This window comes from Falco rusticolus, chromosome 4 (assembly GCF_015220075.1).
Source record: "Falco rusticolus isolate bFalRus1 chromosome 4, bFalRus1.pri, whole genome shotgun sequence".
Lineage (NCBI taxonomy): Eukaryota > Metazoa > Chordata > Aves > Falconiformes > Falconidae > Falco > Falco rusticolus.
The window spans coordinates 26,644,864-26,672,515 of NC_051190.1; the positions used below are offsets into that span (position 1 = coordinate 26,644,864).

The 27,652-nt window shown below is 49.8% G+C and overlaps 1 long non-coding RNA gene across 2 annotated transcripts in view; it reads right to left on the reverse strand.

Moving 5' to 3' along the window:
- Positions 1-951: 951 nt before the first annotated feature.
- The window catches only part of LOC119146268, a 40,213-nt gene continuing 13,512 nt past the window's right edge, over positions 952-27,652 (reverse strand). The window contains exons 2-5 of one of the 2 annotated variants that reach the window (XR_005103685.1): positions 19,732-20,041; positions 6,464-7,855; positions 1,731-5,227; positions 952-1,590 (exon numbers count right to left, since the gene is read on the reverse strand). This is a non-coding gene — a long non-coding RNA (uncharacterized LOC119146268). Of the gene's footprint in view, positions 1,591-1,730; positions 5,228-6,463; positions 7,856-19,731; positions 20,042-24,050; positions 25,172-27,652 lie in introns of those variants that run through there. The other variant, XR_005103684.1, reaches the window with a different exon arrangement.

The window sequence follows — 27,652 nt, forward strand, 5'->3', positions numbered from 1 at the left end:
TGCGGGGGTCACCGTGGTGGCCCAAGCCCCCAGGCGGCCCTGGCTGTGTGGTGGGCCTGGCTGTGCGGCCCCCAGGCGGCCCTGGCTGTGTGGTGGGCCTGGCTGTGCGGCCCCCAGGTGGGCCTGGCTGTGCGGCCCCAGGTGCCTCCCAGCCGGGAGAGCTGCTACCCCTCAGTCAGGCAGGGACACGCTCCTCCCCGGCCCCCATGGCCAGGACAGCAGCTGCTGGCAGAGGAGATGTTTTCGCTGTGTGTAGTCATCCCTAATTGCCACCTTCTGTCACGACAGGCTTTTCCTACTGCAAACCCAGCAGGCTATCGGCGAGGGAAGGGCCACATCCAGCAGCTGAGGATTTCCTCAGTAACACTAGATGGTACCAGAGCTCCACACAGGCTCAGAATGGGCCCGGCCAGACAGAAAGTACCTCAAAAATGGAAATTCTGAAACATGGAAAACTGAAGATGTAAAGCTGCAATATATTAATATGCTGTTGCCAAAGTAATCAGGTTTGCTATGGGGAAAAGCGGACAGGGGAAGTTGTGAATAAAATAAGGACATTTTTCTGGTGTTCAGGGCAACAAGTGTAATGTAGCATTTGTGGTTAAAAATTACCGGCAAAGTGACAGTATTACAGCATCTGGTAGGGAGGCATTTGAAGGCTTAGTTCTCAGGGAATTTTTCATTATTAGTAATGAGTAAATAGTTAAGGAACATCTAGGAAGTATTTTAACTTAAGCAGAAACTGCCATTAAATCATAAAAATGAGGTACATTCCTGGTGGCATTAATATTAGGAACTATTGAAACAGCACTCAGAATATGATCGCCTTTTTCTGTAAGCGGCTACACACATTGCAACACGCTGCCTGAAATATTCATATGTTAAAAAAAAGTCTTCCTGCAAATGAATATTTATTCCATGAATAATCTTTAATGTCTTCATAGCTTTCAACACATTTGGGCAAAAATGTTTCAGGTTTCTGTGCTTACAATGAAAAATCTAAACCCGACACCTAAATAGGTGGCCTGATTTCAGCTGTATGGAGCACTTTCAGTAGAGACATAATTTCCTTCATATAGTTGCTTCTGTAGCATTTTAGCAGCCTTGAATAACTCAACACAGCAATTTAGGTGATGAAATGAAGTCTTGAGATAGCAGGGAGAAATAACAAAGGCAGACCTGGCACTTGGCCAGAATAATTTTTCTAAAACTCCACTCTCATGCAGGAGTCCTATGAGATGATCTTATGGCTAAATATGGTCAGGACTTCAGTGCTGCACCTCATCCAAAACACAGCAATGCTGGTGTTTCCTCTCTTTCCAGATGAAGAGCTGGCGTCGGCATCCTATTTTTAGTGGTGTGGGTGTTAAATATGTTGGTTAAATTTCACATCGCCTGAGCTCAGTCTGCTCTGCCATGTTGGGTTTCGTGCCCAGACCTAGCCAAGCTCGAAGTCTGGGATTGACATCATAGGCTCCTGCTTCACAGTCTTTGTCTTGCAAGTCAGCGCCTTTTGCATTTGGGGTGAAGAGACAGCTCTCCTGCTCCTTGAGCACGAGTCAAACTTAACGCCCCGTCCTCAGCCATAAGCTGTGTGAAGTAAATAAAAAAAAAGAAAGCTTCCAGTGAACACCCACAGTGCCAGTGAAAAGATCACTGATGGCATTCAATCCATTTCAGTGGCCAGCAAAAGCTGGTCCATAAAGCACTAGAAGTGTCTCAGAACACACCTGGAAATGCAAACAGATTTCTTCTGCTCATGTTTCAGCATGACAGCAACAGCTTTCCCACCACCTCCAGCACAGACAGCTTTGCCATGTGCTTGCCTCAGCTCCTTTCTGTAGGAAGGGAGCAGGAGCTCTGTCCTGCTGTTTGCTGGGGCTTGGAGCAGCAAGGGGTCCTGTTTGTCAGCTGCCTGGAACGGGAGCGAAGCTGTAGGAATAAAGACAAGGTATATTTGGGGATATCTGGCAACCTCAAAATAAAGGATAGAGACAATAATTAGGTGCAGGCTGGAAAGTGAGACATCAAGGAAGGAATACGCAATGCCATGCACCATTAAAGCTGCTACAGGCTGTTGGGGCTGTGTTGATCGCTTCCCTGCGGAGCCCCACCCCACGCTCTTGGTTTATTTTACAGGGGAGAGGCGTGGACAGGTCCCAGACTGGATCCTGCTTCCAGGAGGCCTGAAAAGGAGCAGTCTGGACCAGGTCAGGCCATTAACTGAAGACACCAAAGACTTCTGCTCCCTGGGAAAGACCAGCCGAGTGCCAGAGGAATAGGTTTCTATCTACCAGCTCCTGAAGTAGAAGGGGAATTTCTCTCTAACTGCAACAGCAGAGCTGTAGAGCGAACAGACCATTAAAATGTCTGTTCAAAAAAATTTTCACGTCCCATTTATATTTACTGCTGCTTCATTCTGTTGGAAGTCAAAGGCCCATTTGTACCTGATGAAAAGCTTGGGATGGATCAATTGACTGGAAAAGGCTCTGAGGATTGAAACCTATAATTCCACATGGACAAGTGCTAATCCATCAGTCTGCTGAGCTCAACCAAGGTGCCGCAGGGCTTTCCAGGCACTCGCAGCTCTCATATCATGGCTCTTGTGCTTGTCTGGCCCAAATAAATGTTCAGTGCTGGAACTGTAAAAGAGATTCTTAAACTGTGCTTCTGGGAGAAGAGTTGTGGTCTTTTATAGCTATCTTTGGCTTCTCCACAGGGTCATTGCCTCTGTTTATGGGCAAACTTTTCACAGTGACATGAAGGGAGGGTTGTGTGCCGTCACACCCCCTCCCCCCCCCCCCCCCCCCCTTTAATCTTTGAAGAGCCTCCTTGTGCATTGCAATGGACTGACAAAGTGTCACCTGCTGTATCGAATCAGGTCTGCTCAGGTTTCACAAGGAAACGGGACTTAATGTGACTATAATGTGTCCATGAGTGAATGACAGGCCCTGTTTGTATCCTGATGTTGCTGAGATGGGAGGAAATCATCCTTGTTCTCCAAAAACCTGGATCCAAGAGGCGGGCTTAAGAAAAAAAAAAAAACAAAACATGCCTCACTGCACAGGAGGAGAAAAATGGTAGCAGAGCAAGGAAAACCGGGTAGCTTGGGGCCTGCCTTAGGGGCTATCTACCTCTGTCTAAATAAGAAACACACTTTTACTCAAACCCTGATTCTGTGAGGAAATGAAATTTCTGTGGTGATAGCCCACGTACAAGTGCACGTTTCCCTCACAGCCCCAACCTGCAGTAATTACTGAAGTCTGGTGCCCATTTCAACCAAATGAGCAGTAGGCAGAAATCCCAAAAGTAACACGTTACTAAAAGCTTTGTGATAAGATATTTACGTGTGTGTGAGAGAGAAACCTTCCATTTATGCCTTCTTGGAATTTGACCACGATCAGAGAACTTCAAATCCAGGAAGAGATGGGACAGAAATTCCCAAGCTGTGGAAAAGTCTTGATAGCATTCATATCTATGAGACACTGGAGAGTCCACACAGGAGAAAATGCCTAGGAAAGGGGCTCTGTGTGGCTGATCAGGCAGGAATTGTTCTGGGTGAGGTATTCATCATGTCTTTTTTCCCCACATTTTTTCTGGTGTCTAAGAAGGGGTGAAAGCCTGCTGCAGCCCCAGTACAATTTGGTTTAAAAGTCCATCAACCATGAGGCATGAATCCTTTGGAAACCAGGCTTCATTACTTCCAGCACTAACAGAGCAACATGGTTTTTTAAGGCTTGAAAAAAACCCCAAACCTGGTTCGTTTAGCTCTTTCCCCTTGTAATTTCTTTCCTTCCCCAAGACCAAATAAAGTAGAAATGAGATGCCGTGAGAAAGATTGTTCTCAGGGTACTTCAGGCCCTGTAAAAATGGTCTGGTTTGTTGGTTTTTCAGGGGGACAACAGCCGGGCCAGGGCAGGAGAATCACAAGGACCCACTGGTGCTAATTCACCTTCAGCTATGAGCCAGCCTGCGTCCCGGGTGGGAGAGAAAAGTGGAGATGCTCCCTACCTCAGCACAGCAGCAGCCAAGAGCTCTCAATTTAAGAAACAGATGAATATGAACCACGTTGGAATGCCTTCAAAAATCTGCTAGCACTCTCCTCCCTGCCGAAAGCTGAATAAATCCCCTTCGTATTTCAGGCTCCTAGCGAGACCCTGAAATATTATCGGTGCTCTTTGACACTCTACCTGCCCCTCATCCCACCTGGCTTTCCACAGAACACATTTCCTCTGCTTTCAGGGGGGGAAAAAAAAAAGTCAGGTTCATTCAAACCCTGACACTTCTCTAGCACTAGGGTGATCAGGTCTCCTCCATTTTATTTTTGCTATTTTAATAGGGTTTCCTTTTAGACCTTTAATGAGTTTTTATTCCCCTTTGTATATCAGACGCTTCAGTCCGACCGACAGTTTTACTCACCCCATGCGGAGTAATACGAACAGCCAGGACAACCTTTTATTCCTGTGGCAAGGTTTGCTCTGCCAACATTTTTCTTTTGCTCACAGTCGGGGGGCTGTGTTTTGACCCTTTCCTCACCACCGTTTCACCCATCTTCCAGACTCTGAGCAAGGACATTCCTCCCGGTGCAGAGGCAGGAACAAACCCAGCTCTGCTGTCCATGCTCTCAAACGCTTGCAGCTCTGTATCAAGGAAGGACGCGGGGGCGGGGGGGGGAGGTGGTGAATATCAAAACAAAAGCAAATGTGGGCTTTGGCTTATCTGAACAGCTGAGTTTTTTTACTTCAGCCTGAGCCCAGGCTTGCAGGACATTTTCTTACAGTTTGCAGTGAGCAGGTCAGGCTGGGGGCTGTCCCCGATGCCTCTGGGGAGCTCGCAGGCCATGCAGGGCTGTGACTGCGCTGAGGAGTTGTACCATCTGCAGGACACACATGCTGATGAGCGATTGGCTGGAGAACAGGCCAAGCTGTCAGTCTGCCCCATTTATTTCTAACATATCCCAAGCCCAGCACAGAGGGAGAACAAATCTCATCCTGCAAGGCATAAGGTGCCCGGTCTTGCGGTCATGCTGCAAGGTCAGCGAGAAAAGATGCGTGCCCAAGCTGCTTGGGGGATGAGGCAGCCCCCACCAGTCCTGGACTAAGCTGGGAAATGCCCAGATCCCATTTTCTTCAGCCACGGATGGCAAGCAGTCACTGACGCCACGCAGGAGGGCTGTTGCAGGACACCTGGCTGGAGTTCCAAAGGATTACACGCTCCAGGCTGGGTGCTGCAAGAATAAATAGGTGTCAGTCCTGGCCCCCAGATCCCGCTGGAAAACAGTGACACAATGGGTGACATGGGATGGGAGGAGTGCACAAAGGAGGGGGGAAAAGGCAGAGCCACTGCGAGAAACTGAAAACCCAAATGAGCAGATGGGTACAGAGCAAGCCCCCGCTCCAAGTGATTTCAGGATATCGGCGTTCTCCAGCCACGGGGATTCATGGCAACATTTTAAAAAGGCCAATTTTGGCATAGAGAAGATTGATGTGCAAATCTGTGAACACTTCTTGTCATGTTTTGTTCTGCATTTGGGAGCGGGACACTATGTAGGTGCCTTTTGCTGTCTGCAAGGCAGGCAGAGTGGTTTCAGGCATTTCTTGTGCTTAATTACACAGGTCCAATGGAGTCGTATAATTTAAAAACATATGCCATTAAAGGTTACATATTAAACATGGTCTTGGTTTTTTGATGTTGCAGGCGGCTTATATTCATCTGCTGAGAATTAGGAGGTTATTATTCTGCGGAAGCTAATCCAAATTGCCTGTTATCCATAGGCAGAAAATTAAAGGAATATTTAAGCCCATTCCACAGATTACAAACTTGGTGGCATAGCTCTGCAACCAGTAGTATTAGTATCTTGCATTTGATAGTTGCCAATAATTTAAGTCAACTGTTTAACATCTGGCATTACTATATAATGTCTGGCTTAAGCTGTAACCTTTTTTCCACCCCCCCTGCTTTTAGAAAAGCTTTTTCTGCTTTGAGAGAATTTTGATTACTAAAGCCCTTCCCAGGACAGATTTATCCCGTGATTTAACATTTTGTGATGGAGTCTCATTCTGAATCAGTTGAATAATTGGCACTGACTTTGGTATTAAACTGATTCATTATGTACATCCAGGCCCTTATATAATTTTAACATTATTGTCTTTACAATTGAAACTCTTTTTAGCCCATTCAAAAGTATTGGAAACATTCTAGTGATCTGCTTTGATTAAAAATAAAGTGCAGAGGATTGGTAATGATTAGAGATGGTCTGCCTTCCCCTCGGGGGTCACCCTCGACTGACAGGCACTGCTTGGCTCTGCACAGCACCAAGCACAGGCTGATGGCCCCAAACAGCACATGTTTGCTAACCGGCAATAACTGAGGCTGTGTGGCCCATGCGAGGAGACTTGAACTGTCTCTGTCCAAGTGACGAACAGGAAAACACGCCGATCACCCCACCGAGCACCGGCAATACCTTTTTGCTTGCTGAGCATTGCAGTCCTGGTGTGGGTCCAGGAGCAGGCGCATGGCTGCGTGCAGCATGCAGCAAAGCTGTGTGGGTGCTGCATGCCTCGCCAAGCCCCTCAGGTAGCTGGGGTGTCCTTCCCGTGATGGTGGTGGCCAGGGTGTCCTTCCTGTGATGGTGACAGCTGGGATGTCCTTCCCGTGATAGTGCCCAGCAGCCCTTGCCTCACTGCAGGGTCTCCGCTCAGTCTTGGAAGAAAATACTGTGCAGAAAATAGTTATCTTCTTTTAAAATAGTTATCTTCTTTTTTGCAAATCTCTTAACGGCAATTAATAAATCTGGGCAAGAAACCTAGGGATTGCATTAGAGGAGATTTACGGCTCTCATCACCACTGAGAGACTAACGGAGGGTGAACAAGGTGCTTTGGGTAAAAAGTAAATGTAAATGGGCCAAATCCCATCTCTTTTGAAATCATTGCTACAGCTGCCATTGCCAGAGCCTGGCTGTCACCCAGTGAGCTGCTCCCCGGTGGGAGCCCACGGGATGAGTGGCCGTCGCAAGTCCTGAGAAGTCCCGCTGCCGCCACCCGGGAGAGGAAGGCTGGGCGCTGCGGAGCCTCGGCATGCCAAATTAAAAGCTGTCCATTTCACACTCCACTCTTCCCCGGCCTTTGGCAGGGGCTATGATATAACAGGTTTTGCATAGCTGCTAGACATCTTCCTAATAGTATCCCCTGTGAATTCTAAATTTCAGTCACAGCCTCTAAATTTTCATTAAGAGCAGTCACACAGAGAGAATGATGGATTAGATTTTATTGTTGGAAAATCTCCAGATAAAATTAAAGTGCTTCTTTCTTTTCTGAAACCTTTACCTTTCCCCTGTGGTGCCCTATAAATAAGGTATCAAATAATGTTTATCCTTTTGAATTCTGCAATCTTACATGTTTCATGCTTACTCCTGGGCACTTTCCTGCCTCTTCAGAGATGTCACTCTTCAGTTCAAGTCCGGGAACAGACGCGCTACCTCATGGCCTTTGCTTTGCTGCAAAGCAGCCCAGCTGTGTCCCAGCAGCATTTAGGAGACTTCACTTAACCCCAGGCACATATTTGTAAATACAGCGAGGTCTCCTTCCCTTTCCTGGAAGTCCTTCTTTCATTTCCTTCCTTCTTCCCATCCAGTTCCCTCTGTCCTTTCGTTTTTCCTGAGCTCTCCATCCTCTCTCATACATCAGCTTGCAGACAGATGAGACGCGGCTTCGGTACACGCCGCGGCTGTGGGGCCTGGGCTGAGGCACTTTCTGCTGGGAACCAGCCGCTGCCTCCAATAGCCAAACCATGATAAGTGGTATCCGCTCCCACTGCCCCTGGCCAGCAGATTTTTATAGCAGATGTTGTTTCTTCCTACAGTGAAAAGGAGAAAAAAAAAGTATTCTTTTAGGACGGAGGTCTTAAACAGTTTTAAGATGCTTTTAGTCTTCACTAACTCAAAAGCAAGAGCCCTGCAGGCACTTGGTAGGAAGTGTTCGAGAGCTGGTAATGCTGGCATGATTCATACTGGTGTCAGCTCGTTTAAATTAAATTCCATGGGGATTTATCCAGCAAAGGCTCTGAACAACTTTTAGACAGCATCCCCTACCCCCACACCTCTCACTTCACAGCATCTTAAATTAATACAGTGCAGAAAGGCCAGGACTGTACCAAGACAAAGGGCTGGCTGGGAGAGGAGCTTTCTGGGCTCCCAGACGGAGGGAAGGGTCCCTGCTTCCCACCGTGAGCACAGCCAGCCAACAGCCATACCCAGGGGCGAGAGAAACGCAGTTTTTCTGCTGAAGTAACACAAGTCATCATTGCTAACGGCGGTCCCCATGTCTTGAGCTGCAGTCGGGGTCCCATGTGGGGACTCAGCCCTGGGGACTTACTGTAGTTGCCCCCAAAGGATGCCTCTCATCCTTGGCAGGGCTGCAGCCAGCAGCAGGGTTCCCCCATCCCAGAAAGCCATGGCTGGCCCCACCAGCACCCACAAGTGGGTCACTCCTGGAGCTCTTGCATGCCAGCAGTATATTGCACTTCCAGGCTGGCTGGAGCCTTGGAGCAGGGTCAGGGCCCCCTTCCCAGCGCCTCTCCTGCTGCTCCTTCCCCATGGCACAGGCTGTTACATTGGGCTGATGGGCCATTCCCACCATTTCAGTACATTTTCCTCCTGATTTATCCTACTTGGATAGGAAGATAATCCATGCTACTGGAGAGCCAAGCCAGCTCCTTGTCTCAAAGGTCCTCCAACTCTCATGGATCGGTCAGGGCTCAGCTGCCTTGATGTCCTTCCTCTCTGCACAGAGAAGGAGGAAGCATTTCCAAAAGGAACAAATTGCCCTTTTTATAATGCCTATCACCAGGAGCATGCAAGGGAGCTATCAATCAGCACAGGTGATCAGCAGATGTCAAGGTCATTAAAATCATAAGAGTTTGACTAATTTACACAAGCTGGGCATCAGGCCATTGGTTTTTCACTCCAGTTTTGATTAGCCACCATTGACCTAAGGGCTGGTTAAGACAGTAAGGACCGTAGGCTCAGCCTGCCGGCACCCATGGCAGTTGTCTCTATAACTGTTTTCCTTTGTAAAAAAAAATAATAAATTCTCAGAACTCTTCTCGCACCAGTGGAAAAATCATACATCGGCCGGGAAACAAACAGAAAAGGATCTGAGTCTTATCCTCTCTGCTGCATTTTAATGTCATCCCAGAAGAAGCAGTGCTGCCTTGGCCACTTGCAGCAGAGGGAAGAAACCTCGCCGAGTTTACTGGCTACTTTTATTGGTTCATCTGTGCCACGTTTTGCCGGCAGCTGTGCCAAGAAAACACCGTGGCTTTCCAGAGATGAGGCCTCAGAGAGGCAGAGGTAAGCCCAGGAGAAGAGTGAAAAGCTGGAAAGAGGAACCTTGTAAATTTGGTACCAGCAAGGATGGAGGGATGCCAAAGCTGACCGAAATCTGCCACGAAACGAATCAGATCGCAGCCTTCCCTTCCCCGCGCAGAAGTCACGACGCCCACAGCTGGGAGAGCGGCCAGTGTTATTTTTGGGCAAGATTTATGCAAGTTTCAAGCAGAGTCTCAGCGAAAAGGAAACGAGGGGGAGAGATGGAGGTTTCTTTTTAACAGAGATGTTGGAAACACATGGGAGCCATGAGCAAAGAGTTAGAGCACCTACTCCGGGGTTGAATACCTCTGAACTGGACAGACTGGGAACGGCAGACCAAACGCAGCTGTCCCCTGCTAGCTCCTGAGCTGCAGTGACAAATCTGAGGGGCAGCTAAAGCAGGGTCCCCACCAGGCCTGTCCCCAGGTCCCCCTGCACGTGCTGGGTGCCAGATCACAAGGCCACGCTCCTAAATTGCAAATACCACTTAGCTGAGCAGAGGAGGCAGGATGGCTTTGGCCGCTTCATCTCCATGGTCCCACTGTGGGACAGCGAGTCAGAGCACGGGGCACGGGGAAGCACAGGACCTTGAGCTCCATTTTCATTTGGGAGGGAGGTGTTGACAATTTAAATGCCACGAGTGATAGATAACTGGCAGCGTCTTGGGTTCATGAAGTCACCGAAAAGCAAAAAAAAACCCTTTTTCAATGCCTGTGGTAATGATCCAGTTCTGGGTTAGAAGTGACTCAAGTGCAGACGGCGTGATGCAGGGCACGCTCGGAGCCGGGATGAGTGCCTGTGGGCCGGCACGCTTGGTGGGGTGTTCCGCAGGGATCAGCTGGACAGCATCCTACCCTGGCGCTGCTGGTGAAGTCACCATGGCTTTCTGCCCCTCTCCTTGTCCCGCTCCCGAAAGGATGGGGTAGAGCAGCTGCACCTCAGTGTGTCAGGCAAAATATCGTTGTCTTCTTGCCTGCTGCCTCGCCAGGGCCCCGACATCGCAGGCACTTGGAGGATGGGTTTGCTCTGCCTGGGCTGAGCTGTTCACCTCCTGCCCTGTGCCAAGCACACGCAGAATTGAGCAGAGGAGCTGAGTTGAGAGCAATTCCTTGCTGGAGGAATTTGCTCATGGATAAAGGTGTGCAAGTAGGTCCTTCTGGCTGCTGGTCCCCCATGTAGGAGCACCAGCGGTACCACAGCTCCGGCACACACCATGAAGGTGGGGTGTCTTACGATAAGAAGGAAGCACTTTCTTTTTATTACTTGGTTGTTCCTGGTGTTTTGCATCTGTTAGGCACGCCACTTCTTAAAAAGAGGAGTGGACCAGCTGCTGCTCCATGGAAATCATTACCGGAGTCCTTGTGGGTATGCACACCTCTGCATCCACATGGCCCTGCACTTCAAAACTGCCTCAGGCAGAGGCTCAGCTACTCTGAAATCACCCCATGCTTACGGAAAGAGTCCCAAAGCCAACAGTTCTGGGGCTCTGTCCACTGCCCCCAACACCTGGACCATCAGGATGGCAGCCCAGCGTGGTGTAGGTCCACTGACGTCAATAAACTGTGGCCACTGTTGACCCCGTTGTTATAGCCCTGGAGCCAAAGGCCCTGTGTACCCCATGGGCCCCATCCATAATCTCCTTGGGCCCACCTACCCACCACCACGGCTAGGAGACCCTGAGAAAATGCCATGGGCTGGTGCTGGGAGCTGCAGGAGCCTGGTGTTCCCTTCTGGGAGCAGGACATGCAGGGTCACAGCGAAAGTCCCAAGAAGTTCAACCCCTGGGGATTACAGAGGGATCTGAATGTTGTTTTGATAATACAGCCTAGTTTTCTCTTTCTCTGGCTAATTCTAATCTCAGGCACACTCAAGATAAGCCTCAAGATGTTACACTGAAAGAAACAGGCAGCTCAGAGGACACGTGTGGCCTTATCTTCTCCATGCATTCATTTGAATAAATCTGTTCCAAAGGTACTTTACATAAACATGCTGAAGGACAAACCCTGGCTCACCTCTGGGGAGTTTGTCTTATCAATGAAGTCTATAGGAGGCTTTTAACCGACTCACAAGGGCACCAGCGTTGCCCTTAGGAAAAGGCACTGAAAGTCAAACCCCCAGGATGCTGTTCCACTCATGCTCTACCAAACCATCCCTCCTGTGCTCAGCTTTCCTATTCATCAGACTCAAGTAATTAATACTGAGTAACCTGGGATTTTACAAGTCTCAGTGAAAGGTCTGTTATTTACTGAGATGGGGAAGTTTAACTTGGAGAATGTCACGTGAAAGCCGTTGTGAGTGCAAAGCTTTAGGAACATTTTTATCACATTGAAGCTAAGTGGTTTGTGGCAATAAAGAAGTTATCTTCAGGGAAAAACCACCAAATTGAAGCTATTCCTAGATTATTAGCTGGAGCAGATGTATTGTTGTTTTAGCATGGTGATGTGTATGAACAAAGACCAAAACTCAGCCATGTATCCACGTATCAGTAAGAACAAATATCCTTGCTAAGAAACTCGTTATGGAATTTTGGAGAGAAAAACCATTTTTGAGGAAAACCATCCCAAAAATGTCTTTATTTTTTTTTTCCATCAAAAATAAGGTTCTGATTTTTACCACCAACAATAATGTTAAAAAAGATCTGGATTAACTTGAAAGCTATTTCACTTTCACTCCATTTCTTTTGCCCCTCCGCAGGGAAATCCTCAGTGCACAGTTTCCAAATGTTAATGAACAACAGTCCTTTCTCTGTACCTTTTAGGGCCTGATTCACCATGATCATCCATAAATATTACTTTAAAAACTTTTCTGAGGAACTCCCGGGGGCCGTGAGAGCAGCCGATGTCAGGAAATGTCAGATATTTCTCCCTCTCCTCCTTGAGATGCTGGTAGCGTGGTTGGAAAAGAACAGATGCGTTAAATGCTCAGAGATTTACGGCACCCCCCACACACGGGAACCATAAAACGACAATTTGTTCAATTTCAAAAGCAGACCTCTGCCCGTTGCAGGACCTTTCATCACTGTTTATAAAGCTTGGCTTAAAAAGCTCGGGATCTTTTATGATAAAATGGACACAAAGTTCATTTTTCAACCACTGCAATACCTAGAAGATGGAGATGGGTGCAGCTGGAGGGGGGAAGGAGGAGAGGACAGGGCTCTCACAGAAGCCCCTCACCGGCCGGATCCTGCCCTGGGCTTGCTCCTGTCTCTCTCTGGTACAGAGGTATCCCGTACTGGGCATATTTGAGGTAACAGGGCCAGGAGGGGTTGGAAGCCTCAGATTAGCAGACTGAATGGTGCGCAAGGTCTGCTCCCAGATTCTCTGTGAACCTCAGGTGACCGCTGATGGACCTCGTACCTCTTCCCGACCTCCAGTGGGCACTGGGAGGATCAACATCCACTTCTGACCAAGAAATGGTTTGGAGTCGTAAGATGAGAGCATCAGTCCAGTCTATCAAAACCTGGCCTTGACGAAGGTGTTTGCGCAAAACCCCTGAAGACCAAAATCGCTGCCTTGCCTCTTGTTCTTGACCCAGTTCCCCCATCGCCTCTGCATGTCAGAGCAGCCTTCAGGCAGTCAGGGCATGCTGCCTCTTCCAAGAGACACATTGCCAGCCCCAGAGCAAAAGGAGATTTTGGCATTTGGCTCAGAGGGTTTCTTCACCTCCGCAGAGCCCACACGTGCTTAGTTTCAGACTCAAGGTGGCCCCAGACTGAAGCACTGGATCACCCCACCTCCCTACCACAGACCTGTGATCTCCGCAATGTTGGTTTGGCTCCGAGCACTGAGCTGGGTCCTCCTCTGGCATCCCAGCCCTGGAAACCAAGCAAGGAGTGAAGCAACGTTACCCACGTAATGGATGAATAAGAGCAGAGTTCTGCATTTATTGCCGAAGTAGTTTGAAGTGATTGTAATGCAGCCAGATTTATTTCTTATATACAGTGGTGGACTTATTAAACTTCCAGAGGAGCTCTTTAAGCTGTCATTTGGGGTTTAATTGCTGAATATAACGACTTGCTTCTAAAAGGCTGCCATGGAACAGCCCTCCTTCCACACACCGTCATCTCCTGCCCAGACAGAGAAGATCCCCAAAAGCACAAAGGGTTAAAACTCTGGCCTGCCTAGACCAGTCCACCCCCTCCTCCCCCAGTTTGCAAACAGTAGAAAGGAAAGGATTAGAGGGGAGAGATTTATGGACTAGCCCATCACAGAGCCTCAGTTCGCACTCTGATGATGGGGGAACAGCCCCGCTCTAACAAAGGGGCTGTAAAGCATGCCCACCAGTAAACTATCTATTGGGGGGAGCCAAATCCCTCCTTGGATTATTAAAGGCTCTGCGAGTCCTTGGAAAGAAAGGCTGCACCTTTTTTATTGCTGCATTATTAATAAAGAGCTGGTGAAATACTTACTGCTGCTCTGTAAATCTTCCAAGGGCAGGAGTAGGTTGCACAGACATTTGGGCTGGAAGGAAATGGAGGGGCCATGGGGCTTGACCTACATCCCCCATCCCAACTGTGGCGAGTGTCTCTGGAGTGGCAGGAGCCCAGTTCCGCTCCCAGTGTGGTGCGGACACGCTGCAGGGAGAGGAGCTCCATGCCCTGAAGGCCCCTGAGATGTCTTCTGGCAGCTCCATCCCCACAGCACTGCAGCAGAAGCTGTGCAGGGAGAGGTCCCCAGCCTCAGTGAGTGGGTGGGATGGCCCCATGTCACTGTTCCCACCAGCCTGTGGGTCTTTGGATCTGTCCCAAGGGCTGGGGAGCACCAGTGGCTGTGGGGATGGATCCTGGAGATACAAAGCCGCCTTGCCAAGGTTCCACAAGAAACCAGTACTATCATTCATAGCTGTAACTTTCATCTAACCCCATGCAACATTTCGTTTAACATCTTCAGATGCAGTAACTCCTTCGGTTCACTACAGCTCACCCAACAAGGAAGGTCTGAATGACCTTTTAGAACATCTTTTCACCGTTCTATAGTTTTTTTTAGCAGAGGAGGGAGGATTTAATGCAAAACCAAAAGTACTACATTTAAGCGAGAGATGGCAAGAAAAAAAAAAAAGTCTGCTGGCACTACCCAGCCAACAAGCAGCTGGTGCTGAATACGGGCTCAAACCAAACTATCATCCATCAGATCTGGATTTACAGGGGAGGCTGAGAGGAGGGAAGAACTTGCACTTTTACAGTTACTTGGCTCACATCATGAAACTGTTCCAGGCTGGACACCCAGAACCTGTCCCCAAGCAATGAAAATCATTTGCTCTCCCACGCATGTGCCCTATTCTGACACGGCCATGAAAACCCTGCTTGCCTGAAGGCAACCACAGTGGTGGAGGGAGGACATCGCCCATCCCCTTGCTCAGTCCAGGGCTCAGCTTCCCCCGCGTTAGCACCTGTTTGGAACATGCATCCCCCAGAAAGCCTGGAGTGCTGAGACCCGGAGGAGTTGGCTGTGCTTTAGAAAAAGCAAAAATAAACAAACCCTCATGACTACCAACAAAATCCAGCCCACGACAACAACAAAAAAAGTTTCCTTCCTAATTTCAGCTTCTGGTCATAAAATTTTACTTTCATGTAACAGCATGAAATCTGCACAACCGGAGCAGGGGTTTTTAATAAAAGGCAGAGTTGATGTAATATCCAAGCCAAGGTGTTTTTATAAGCCAGAAGAAGAGAGACAGAAACACAGAAGGAAAATAATTTTCTTGAATTCCTTCCAGAAAGAAATTTTATTTAGATTTCCTTTAACCATGCTGAAATTCTCCTTCCTCTTCTTGCATGGGTTTCCCCCCTCAAAAGCTGTCCCTCTTAACCGGCAAATCCAAGCCACTAATTTCTTTTTGCATCTCAGCCCTAATGCATTTAAAACATTTGCACGCTGAGGAACAGAGCCATTTTCAGCATGCATTGGGCTCCAGCTTGCCCCAAACCCCAAACCCCTGTGGTCCCTGGCCTTGGAGGAAGGTGCGAAGTGTCTTCCAGCCAGGATAATGTTCCTCTTCCAACACCCGGGAAGATGGCGGGAAAACACTTCCCATGTCCCAAACTATGAGGTTTGAGAAGAGAATAATGTCTGCTAAAGGGCCAGAAACAGCTCTCAGCTCAGTGAAAAATGACTTCCAAATGCCCCCTGCCCTGGGGATTTTATAAGGGAAGATGGATCTTTCTATCCGTTTTCCTTTCTTCTTCATTTTTCAACTCTTGACCTACACTGTGAACAGAAACCTCCCGGCTGTGAGCCTTCGGCAGAGGAAATGCTTCCTCCAGTTCATTTGTCTTCGGTGGTCTGTGCAGCTGAGGAGATGCATGTGGCCAAAGAGATGCTGTTCCCAACCCTGCCCATCCTGCCTCCTCTGCCCCGGCTGCCGCAGGGCTGCACCTGCGGCTTCATTAGCAGGGATGGGACCGGCCATCTCTCACCTGGCACTTTGCGACTAGGAAAACAAGAGCCAGAGCAGCCTTGGCCCTGCTTTTGGGCCCACACAGCCCAAGACAAAGAGAGGATGATCTTTTTTAATAAAGTAAGAACCACGTATTTACCTGGGCGCGAAGGACCAGATCATAGCGCTGGGAAGGGTGTTGCTGGGCATTGCCTCCTGGATGCTGTGGGTCCCAAGGTTACTGCTCTGGGTAACTCACACAGCCAGCCCCGTTCAAAACATCCCTCTCTCAGGTCAGAGCATGACACTAGTCACAAATGCCAGACACAGATTTCAAATGTCTTAAAGTCTGTGATTCCCAACTCAAGGCTCAAGGGCAACGTGCTGACACAAGACGTTCTTGCTTCCAGGATTGTTCATGATCATTGGAAACCACCGTGGCAATAGGCCCAACAGGGAAAGAATGGTGTGGTTTGCAGCACCCTGTTTAGGAGATAATCCAAGCTGGATGCTTGGGAACCAGTGCCTAAAGGTTTCCAGATGAAGAAATTTCTGCTTAGCACATTATTTATAATTAGGGTGAAAATAACTAAGATGGGAGGATCTGTACAATTCAGATCTATGGGAGGTTCTTTGTTGCATCTTAGATAGCCCCAAACACACATTGCCCTGGATGCTGTCCACCTCCAGGCATGGAGCAAGGCTGGAGTGGGATGGAGGGGAAGAAGGAGTGAAGAGGGGCAGGCCTGGGTCATCCCGCCCCTCACCCCCCCCCCCCCCAGCCCTTCCCCTCTCTCGGTTTCAATGTGGGGCCCGTCTTTTCTTAACTGTTTTTCAGAGTGTCTCAAGCATGACCGTGGGTGGGGACCTCTCCCCGGTATCCGGCAGAGCCATTCCGTGCAGGCAGCCCAAGCATTTCGCATGGCAAACAGGAAGTGATGGATCTCCGGGAAAGCAATTTATCAGCAGCTGGTGACCGGCGGGGCTGAGACCCTGGCTGCACTTGTTCCTGGGCCACGCCATGGAGCTGATGGCATACGCAGGGGGAAGCACAGGTGTCAGCAGCACAGCCACCGACAGCAAGATGGATGATATCTCAGGACAGGGCTCACGCACCTTTGGCTCTTTGGTACACATACTGCATGACTTCCAAGCTGGATGTGGAGAGGAAGAGGCAGTGTCCATCCTCATCCCAAATTCCCTTCACGGGAAGGTGGAGGTGAGGCTGGACCACATCCTTCAAGTCTGGCACCAGGGCCAGCAGCTCTTGTCCCTTCCCACCTGGAAGATAAGCAGAAATGTCCTCGCAAGGTTTTCTCCTTTATGGCAGCTGCTGAGAGGCTGCATGAGATGGGGCCCAGCAAGCCCACAAACCGGGCTGTCCCCAGCCAGGAAAAGGTGGCTCTGGGTGCAAATTTAGGGATGGGAGAGAGGCAGAATCTGAAGACCCCATTAGATTTCAGTGCCATGGCTTCTATCTTGGACTTTGCTGTCCATTTAAGAAGTAGGAGATTTTAGTCCCAGGTTTACAAGCTGGGCCTGTCTCTTTAGAAAAATAAAATTTGAGAAAAGAATTTTTATAGGACAATTTGTAGCTCTCCATGAAGGCTTGAGAAAGCCAAACGGCACGGCTTGCGGGGCTGCAGCTCGGCTGTGGAAATGGACACGGTGGTGTCCTGCCTGCCCTCTCCCTCTTGCAGCAAGTAGTTTCCCTCGGTTTACAGCAGCCCATGCTCCAGGGGAAAAAACAACAACTGCCGCTGTTATTCTTTATGAAGGCAGCAAGAGGGCTGAATAAAAGAGGCTGCATCCAAATCACAATATGAGATGAAAAAGACATCCAAGCTCCATGGCGCTAGATAAAACAAAGCACACACAAAAAGAATCAAATGCTGAAATATGTATTTCTTGTGGGTATGAATAGAACTGTCTATGTTTGCCTTGGAGACAGGGGGAAGGAGGCCAAACGGTTTAATCTCAGCAGGTATTGCTTTTCAGTACAGAGACATCGAGCAATTTAAAGACCTCCTGCCAGGCCATTTCAGCAGTCACACAGCCGCGCTCCCTCTGAGCTGCTCCATGCTGGCCCACGGAAAGGTCGCCCCCCCTCTGCCACCCATGGACAGGTAGATGCTCGCACACCTCTTGCCCTGCCACAGATGTTAGCAATAAGAAAAGCCCTAAGTTCAAGGTAGCAAAGCAGCCATCTCCATAAGCTTCATCCAGCCTTTGCCCGGCGCTCCCCAGCCTGGCTCGCATCATGGGCTGTGCCACACCAACTGGGGTGCCCTCACTTCTCTGGGCTTGGGGACTTTGGACTGGAGGGTAGAGGTGGGAGGCAGTGGGATTTGTTCTGTAAAGCAAGCACCAGAGCTGGAGAGCAAACAGCTGCTATCACTGGAGCACGCTGCTATCTCCAGGAGTCCCATGGGGACAGGCAGGAACCAAGATCAACAGCTTTATGTCTTCATAAAGCCACAAAACGAGCACAAAACAGAGCTGGGTTTTCACTCATGATAGCAGTTGATGTGGATGTGATAAAAAGATGAAATGCTCCTATTTAAAGGAGAAATTGATTTTTTTCAAAATGATTTCCAGGCTTGGAAATCCAGTGATGCTACTGCCACCCTGTCTTCTTCCTCTGACCGACTTCACCCACTGCCATCCCGGGGCTGTGTGTAAGCGCGTACCCCTCGGTCTCTGAGCTTGCCCCCGTACTTGCCACGCACACAAGCGTGTGCCAGTGCAGCACCAGCAGGTGCTCGAGCGTTCTGCGGGCAGGTGCACGTCATGCCAGCGCCGCCATGAAATCGTACAGTGCTCTCGTCTGCTTACAAGGCAGGAGGGACCCATCTGGCATGGCGTGATGAGTGGGTCCGGAGGAGCAGGGCCAGGTCCCAGAGGTGATGAGTGAGCACAGCCGATTGTTCAAAGAGGTGAAGGCAGAAGGTCTCCAGGTGTGAGGGTGGGGGAGCAGGTGCCTTGCAAATGTTTTCCACATATTTGCCTGGAAACTGTGATGAGCTCATCTGAGAAGAGCCCCGCAGATGCTGAATGCACCCAGCTGCTCACTGGCAGGTTGGGCACATCAGTAGTTCTGATATTCTGTGCCCTTTGCAGATGGCTGGATCAGTTCACCGTCATCTGCATCTGCCTCCCTCATCCCAGACCACGTTACTACCTCCCCTGTCCCTAAGCAGCCCATCTATGTACAGAAATTTGGTTCCTGGCAGTGATGGAGAGCAGAAGCAGTTGAAGAATGATGTTAAGCGTGGGAGGAGGTGGGACACAGTAATCTGTTCCTAGCTAATCTATTCCTCCTGAGTGAGGCCAGACCTGCTCTGGCATCTCTTCTCTGGTGGTTTGGGCCAGCCTGCTACCCAGCCTTGTTGCTGTTTATCTCCATTGAAAAGCCAGGTGGTCTGAGAGACCCCCATCCTCCCCAGGCACGTTGCCTCCAATACCACCGACAGGTTGCCTCGTGTACTGAGGCTGAAAATATGGTTTTAATAATGTGCCCATAAATCATTCTATCCCTAGCAGCTGACACGAGCAGTGGTGCTGGGAACAGGCCCAAACTTCCCAGGTGCTGGAAAACCTACTCAGTCAGCCCCAGTGCTGGTGTCACAAATGGTGGCCCCCATCAACCCATGGCACGAAGGTGGCCACCAACGAGACCCAAAGGCAGCGGTCACCGTGGGGTACAACCCACCCTCCAGGGGAGCAAGGGTGGGAATCAGGGCCCTAAACAGAGGTACCTGGTGCTGTGTGAGGTGCTCCGGGGTTTCAGGGCAAACCATGGGGCTGCCAGGATATATGGGACACCTGAGCCTGCTGGAAGATCGGCTGGAGGCCAGGTGGGGTCCTGCAAGGTGCCTGAATGGCACCAGCCACCCAGAATGTGCCCAAAGTCTTGACATGGGAACTGGGTCTTGGCCGCGGCATCAGCTATTAACCCCCCGCAAGAATCACCCCGCAGTGAATCTACCTGTGCATCCTCCGCCACGGAGTGTGCTCAGGGTGGCCGGGAAGGGTCAGCGCTGTTGTAATCCCTCTTCTGCAGCCGAGGAGCTGGAGCACACAGAAATGAAGTAACCCGGGCATGTTCCTGGGGGGCTGGGCTGGCTGTGGTCTGCCACAGAGCACTCTGCCGACAGCATCCGCACTATGGCACGTCTCTCCATTCACAAGACCGCAGGACCATCCTGCTTTCTCAGCAGCAGCGAGAGCCATAGTGGAGATGCTGGTTACCAGACATGGTGTGTGCTGCAATGGCAGCAGAAATCACTTAAGGCTGCCTAGAAAGAAATGTCGTGTCAAAACAACCACATCAACGTGCATTTTTTACAGCCTTCCCTACATTTTTGTCACGGATTCCCCCAGCGGAGTCACGCTGGCCTCTGGCAGATACAGGATATGTCTCGTGACAGATTGGTTGTTTTAAAGGTATCCTGTTCTCCAGCTCTAATAATTTGGGAAGCTCATTTGCAGCCTTGAAAGTTGTTAGACAGCATTTAGCTGGGTCTGCAAGGGGTTTGCAGCCTGCCAGGCTCCCCTGTCCCCAAGCATCCATCACTCTCACGCTTCACTCCTGCACCAACACTAAAATAACAAGCGAGATCCTGCACGGGTGCAAAGCAAGTACCCCCAGCTCTACATCAGGACAGTTTGCCAGCAAGTAAGCTGGTTGGGATGACTTTTTTCCCCATCTCATGATGGATGATATCAGATTTTGAGCACGGTCTGGGTTCAGGACAAGGGCTGCTATGAAAAGCAACACCCCATCGCTGCTGCTCAGACTTCCCATTCTCCCTGTTCTTTCCATCACCTCCCTGCACTCAGCAGCGACGAGATTTTCTAGCAAGAGAAGTAAAAAAAAAAAAAAAAAAATCACAGAAAAGACATATCCCTATGCCACAGTTTTGGAGCACAAGAGCCATTTGCTGCCCGTACAGACATTTGGAGGGATGAAACCATCCCCAGATCAAAGGCTCTGACTCTGCCCAGCCTGTTTCTTTGTCTCTGGCGTTCGGAGCAGTGACGGGAAAAGCAGCTGGCCAGGCGCAGGGTCTTCGCCATGGGACTTCGCCTGATAGCAAGGCAACAAGAGGGGTTTTCACCTGATGCTGGAAACAATGCCATCCATAGAAGCCCACATTGTTACCTTGACATTTGGAAGCAATTACCTGCATGTTATGTAAAACTTTTATTAAACGACTGGAGAAATTCGGTAATGTGTTAATCATTGGTTGAATGACATCTGCTTAATACCAGAGATTTTTGAACTGCAGGAGAAGGGTTCAGCAGTTCAGAATGATTACCAAAACATATTGCTCCTTTTTTCGTTCTCCTACGTGTTAATTTTTCAGATTTATTATCTTAGGCTCCTGCGTCTAGTATTTTCACTACATGTCAACATCTGTTATATCTCTGCATTTCACAGCTCTTTAGTCTTTGCCCCATGAAGCCCTAGGCACTCGGATGAGAGGCGCAGCCAGCTCTAACCCAGGGTTTGTGCAATTTTCCAAAGTAATCCAAAGGACAACTACCAGGGAAATTTGGCTCGCGGAGGCATTTTGGCATCAAAAAAGGGATCAGTAGGTGGACTCAAACCCAAAGAACCCAGGCAGGTTCAGAGACACACTTGGCTGTCAGGACAGGACTTGGAAAGTCTGGGGTGCTGCGAGTCTGCTGTTTTTTGAGAAACATGTGGTGGGTGGAAATGTGTCATGGAAAGATGCTCGGTTTGTTCCCACTCCTTGTTTTCTCTCATGCAGACGTGGAGTCATCCCGTTCATATGGCAAGCCACGAAATCCTCTGGGGACGCGCATCCTTTCGAAATGCAGAGCAAGGAAAGGAGGGATGTTCTGCACAAGCCATTGTGGTCAAGGGGCTCTGGCTGCACCTGTGACGGAGACACGTCCCTGGAGATCTGGGGCCTGGCTGGGACTTGGGCTGGGCACAAGCACCAGCACTACAGCAGAGGTGGGGGGCCCAGCACTGCCCATTATAAATGCATAGTCTGTTAGGGTGAGGGTTCATCCTGCTTTCTCTTTTTTGGGGGGGAAAGGGGGATGGGTGAGGCTTACAAACACAGCACCGACATTTCTCTGCTGGTAAAACCTTTGCCCTCGCCCCTGTGATCTTCCCTGGGACTGCTTTTGCTAGCAGACACATGACCAAGCCCCTGCTGAAGCAGCAGTCTGTGGTGGTGGTGCAGGCAGGAGCCCTGCTGCCTGTCACCTTGCAAAGGCAGCTCCTACACCACGGGAGAGCAGCTGCCAGCTCCCCCTGGGGCATCCCCACCAGGGGCAAGCCAGGGTCCCATTAGCCCCTGCGGACAACGTGCTGAGCGGCCTCAGCCTGGGGCCAGAGGGAAGAAACATCCTCAGAGCGCCAGGATTCTTCCCTTCTGCACGGGCGGATGCTCCAGTGATGGAGGCTCCCGCACAGGGGGCTCACCCTTTGCTGGGTGACAGCTGGTGGCCCCCAGGGCAGCGCATCGCCCCGCATCCCAGGGACCAGCACCCAGCGCTGCCGGCTGAGTGCAGAAACAAAAACCTCTCCTAGAGCCACCGGGAGAGAGGCAGAGTCCCGCCGGGCTCGTATCGGGCTGGAATTGTGCACTGGCCCTGCATGACAAATCCCACCCTGTATGCACTACATGGCGGGTTGATGTGGAGCAGCGCGGCGGCTGCAGCAGGAGGGTTCGGGAGCGCTGGGAGGTGAAGCGCAGCCGCCCCTCTTGGGGCATCGCTCAGCAGAGCCATGAGAAAATTCACCCTGATGTGACTTAATAGAAAATCTTTTTGCAGGTAATTTCCATGCACTGCCCTGGATCATGTTCCACAAGAAACTCACATTACATACAAGCCTTTCTACTTCCAACCATCAGGCCACGTTTCGAATTTATGCTTTTTTAATTATTCCGTTCCCTCACCCGTGATCTGCCCTCCCCTCCCCAATAAAAATTACAGCTCCCATTTATCATTTTTCTGAGGGCTGCTGTAAATTCAGCTGTGTCCCATCTCTCCTGCTTAATGTAATGCAAACTTTCTGTCTGCCTCCCTTTGTAGTTGTGTTATTTCCGTAACCTTACACATCTCCTTTCCACATCCTCCTTTGAGGGGGGGAAATATCTCTAAAGGCCATATTTATTTTTCTATCTATCTATCTATCTATCTATCATCTATCTATCTATCCATCAATCCATCCACCTATCTATCTATAGATATAAAATCCTTAAAGGCCACCTCCAAATCTTTAAAGGCCATCTCCAGAAGCACAGAATTACTGGTATCACATACAAATAAAACTTGCTTTTTTTAAGGGGACAACTTTTTTTTTTTTCTTTTATAAAATACTTTCAGTAATTAGCAACAGCTTGGGCGGGTGGACAGTGACACTTGCTGCCCCTGAGCTTGTGGGACCAGGGGTCCCTTCAGGAGGGCTCTTGCCTGTTTTGCTCCCAAGGTGTTTTGCAGATTTAACTTTCTGGAGGCTTTGCACTGTTTTTTGGGAAGCACAGGGAGAAACGCGCATCCGATGCTCTGCTTCCCATCGCTGCAGCGCCGTGAGCCTGAAAACACTTATTCCTTCTAAACTCCCGCCTGGAGTAATTAAAAGAAATCATAAAAATGTGGGAATGGCTGTATTTCCCCCAGGCTCGCGGTCCGGTATCCGTCTTCTGACGGTGGCCAGCGCGCTTCAGAGGGAAGCGGAGACGACCCCCTGCCTGGGGCCGTTCTGGGATGAGCATCTCCACGGGGAGCTTCTGCCTCCCTTCGAGCAGAGCCTGGCTGGAGTTTATGCTGAGAGTTGGCCAGGAATCGTTCCCGCTCTCTGAAAACTGCTGATGGAAACAAAAGATTTTCCTGCTTGTTGAGATTTGTTGCGTTTTGTCAAAAAATCCTCCTTTTTCTCCATCTCGAAGCACAGCTTTCTGAATTTTTCCATGATCAGGAGAAAAACGTTAAATATAGAGCAGTTTGTACCTGGCACGGGAGCTTGCAGCACTGGTTTTGAGGAGGAAAACAAGGAATTTTTGCAGAAGTTCATGGCAAACCTCTTCCAAGCCTGAGCACAAGAAGGGCAGAAGATTAGTGCTGACACGAAAATATAACCAATGGGCAAGAATTTTTGGGAGACTCTACTTCAGTCATTCTTTTTAAATCCAGCACTTAAAGACGCTGCTCTTTACTTAAACATGACTTTAAAGCACTGAGCTCTGGCAGTAGTTCTCCTACTGCACAAACGTGTGACCTTGGATGACACCGATCTGCCAAAAAAGAAGGAAAAAAAAGGTGTTGCTGATATTTATTTATTTTATGCTCCAATTCCTCATTCATCATCAGGTAAATTTGCTCTTGGCAGCACCGGCAACTTCCTCAAATGCAGCCAAGGTGACCACTAAAATTAGCATCAAATCCCAATAACACTTTACATCATGTACACGTTATTTTTCACTGGACATAAATTGTGAGGTGTTTCGCTTTTGTTTTGAATCCCTGGGGGATCAGGTCATTACTCCGGGCACCAGTCCATGCCGGCGACGGAACCGGCTGATGCAACCGACTCCAAATGTGGAAGTTAAATTTTTTGTTTCACTGGAGAAATTTTCTCAGCCTTTGCCAAGATGAATTACTAAAATGTCTGAAGAAACAGCACTGACTAAGACCTCAGACAGTAAAACACAATTTTCATTCTCTCTCATAAATTTTTTGCTTAATGAAAAGTCCTCAAGGAGCACATTTCTCTGTCAGAGCCAAGGAAAATAAACGTGTGCGTGGTTAAACAGCGCCGATAGCCATGAACGCTAACGACCCTTCCCATGTCCCGGTGTTATTAAACATCTGCATCTACATTCCCGCTGGAGACCTCCCTGCCTCTGCCATCCCAGGTAGGTGAGCTCTGGCAAAGGGATGCTCTGGCAAAGGCGGATTTCACACCGTGCTGGTGCCACGCCGGCAGCGCTTGGTCCCCACTTCCAGTTGGCTTTAAAGAGAGCTGGGCAGAAGGCACAGCCTTTTCCTTAGCAGAATGTAGCGTTGGTTGGCTGAGGTCACCGTGAAAGCCCCGCAGTGACAGAGTGGCACAGGCTGGAGTGGCCAGGGTTGCCTGGCGGTCCTGGCCAGGTGGCCATGGCCCTTCTCATCCCCAGGCAAGATTTTGAGCTAAGAGAAGTGAAGCAAGGCAGGTAGTGCTAGTGGGAGGTGCAATTAAATGCTCATAAAGGCGTAGCATCATCCAGGGATGCTCACAGTTCCCTGCGCCAGTGTCCAAGTGAGTTTGGAGAGATGGAGGGTGAGGGCAGGTACCCTGTAGTGCTCCAGCCTGAAGAAGAGGGGTCACGACTTGTTCCACGGCTGTGCAGGATCTGGTTTGCCGCAGACCTCGTCTGCCTCATCCTCCTTGTCCTCTGAGGAAGCTGCAAGTGTGCGAGTGGTGAAAAAAAACATCAGCAATGGGAAGGTGGAAATTCCCTGCAAGGGTGGCTGACAGGGATAACACCTAAGAGCAACAGTCCCCAACACCTCCAAGCATCACCTAGACCAATGGGTTAAGATCATCAAGACCAACCATAAACTTAAAACGTTTCGAGATGCCGATGGCTCCAGGGTCACATAACTAGTTGGCACGCCAGAGTCTTGATCATTATCTGAACAGGGGATGGCAGCACCAAAGTGTCAGGAGGAAGCGCAGGGGCCGTGTCAGTGGGACACCCATGGTGCCAGGCTGCTCTGCAACATCCTGCCTATGCCCTGGGGAGCCCCAAAACGTGAGAGCCCACCACCGGGGCTGGGAGTCTCCAGCGGGTACTTTAGCCCGGCAGAAATACCAGTGCTGGCTGCAGCGGGGCCAGGATTGCACCCAGAAGCAGGAGGGTGAAATAAAAAATCAAGGGTGATGCTGAGGATCCTTATTTTTTCCAAAAACCTGAAACCCCAGGCAGCAGGTGAAGGGGCTGCCAGCCAGGGCGCGTGGGCAGGGGTCTGCCACACACATGGCCCTGCCCATTAAGCTGCTGATTTCATGGTGCCAAAGGGGGCCGGGGGGCTGGGGGGGGGGGGGGGCCTGGACCGCACTAGAGAGCACTGTCGCCTGCAGATCACCACGGGGGGGACACGGAGGAGTTTTAGAAATGCCTGTAACCCACCTCTGCACCACAACCTCTGCTGGAGTCAGCAACTGGGCCGCTGTTTCAAAAAAATAATAAATATATATTCCATCTACTCAGGCTGCAGGGAGCGGCTGCGTGAGAACTGCTGGGTGAAATGTTCAAACCTTTACTCTCTGAATATTGCAGGGTCTGGGGTTATTTTTATATGTTTCATCCCAGAAGACACTCAGCCTTGCACCGGGTCTGAATGTAGCCAGGCTATTTCTTGGGCTGGAGATGGTCAGACCTTTGGAAGGTGCAGCAGAACTGTGTATCTGCCTCTGGATTTCTCCTTTACAGATGGGATTTTGTTCGGGATTTTGCATGGGATCTTGCATCAGGGCAAGAGGCAGCAGCCCCAGGAGGTGAGGAGGGCAGCACAGGGGCTGCTTGCAGAAAAGCAGTGGAGCATGCGCTCACAGGCAAAAAATCACTTGTTAAAGAAATGAAATGAGCAAAAAAAGCGAACCCTGCCCCTGCCCTGCATCCCTCCCCAGGGCAGGGTGCCGAGGCTGTTTCAGTAGTGCCGTGGTGTAGCGGGAGCAGCCGGGACAGGAGCAGCTCTGATTTCCATGGACGAAGCTTGGGGGGATGCAGAGACAGAACACACAAGTTCTGTCAAACTGACAAATTCCCCAGCTGGAGTTGGGCCAGGACCCCAGGGCTCACGCTCCCGGCTCCGGCTGCAAGTGCCACAAGACTCCTAACCACGAGGCGGTGAGGATTTGGGTTTTACATCATACCTATTTGTAGAGGAAAAGATTAAAGGCCTTGCGGACTCTTACGAAATCCCCGGCAGCAGCAGCTCTGGTGACTGGACTCAAATCAATTCCAGACTGAGACCTTCCATTAGCGGAGAACGTTTAGGGAAAAAAAGAGAGAGTATTTCATCTGCCTCCCTGAAACGGCCATGTCCGAGTTCCCTGCGCCGTTGGTGAGGGCTGGGGAGGGGTCTGCAGGCTAAGATGCATTTCTGAGCGACCCTGCTCCTGTCCTTCACACCTCTCCACAGTAGCAGCCATCAAGGCCAAAGGGACAGAAAAAAATCCCGATTTGCATCACATAGATGTCCTGTCTCACCTGAGCTGCACCTCCAGAGCATGGGACCATCAGGAACAGTTATAGCTCAGGCTGCTCCAGATGTGAGGTCTCCCTGCGGAGCTTGCAGGATGGTCAAGGACCAGCTCCCACATGGACCTAGTGGTGGAGCATCCACTGGGAGACCACGGCTGCCTGGAGACTAGATACACCTGCAGCTGAAGCCAAACACAGATTTTCCAGTGTTTGTTCTGATTAAATGATCTGGCAGGAAATAAACTTCCCAACCACCTTGAGATGCCTTTAGAAAATGCTGTTTTTCAAGGCAGGGCGTGATTTTAGCAGGAAGGGATGAGGAACCCAGGCCAAAGAAGGTGTGAGGTCTCCTTGGAAGCCACGTGCTCCTGTTGTGGGTTTAACACCCGGTGAAATCAGGAGAAAAAGCTTTTTGGGAGGGGACCACCAAAGGCATTAACTCCTCATGCCCCTGGCAGCCTGGTGCACCTCTCCATCCTCAGCCAGTAGATATTATCTACCAGAGATTTATTTCCAGTCTTGTTTTCAAGACATGATGTCAGGATTATAATAACCTGACTAAGGCAAACCCTGGATGGAATTACTATTGTGTTTATCAATTTCCTTTTTCTTTTCTTGTCTCGATTAATCATGGAACAGTGCGATGGAAAAGTCCTGTTAGACCAACCTACCTCC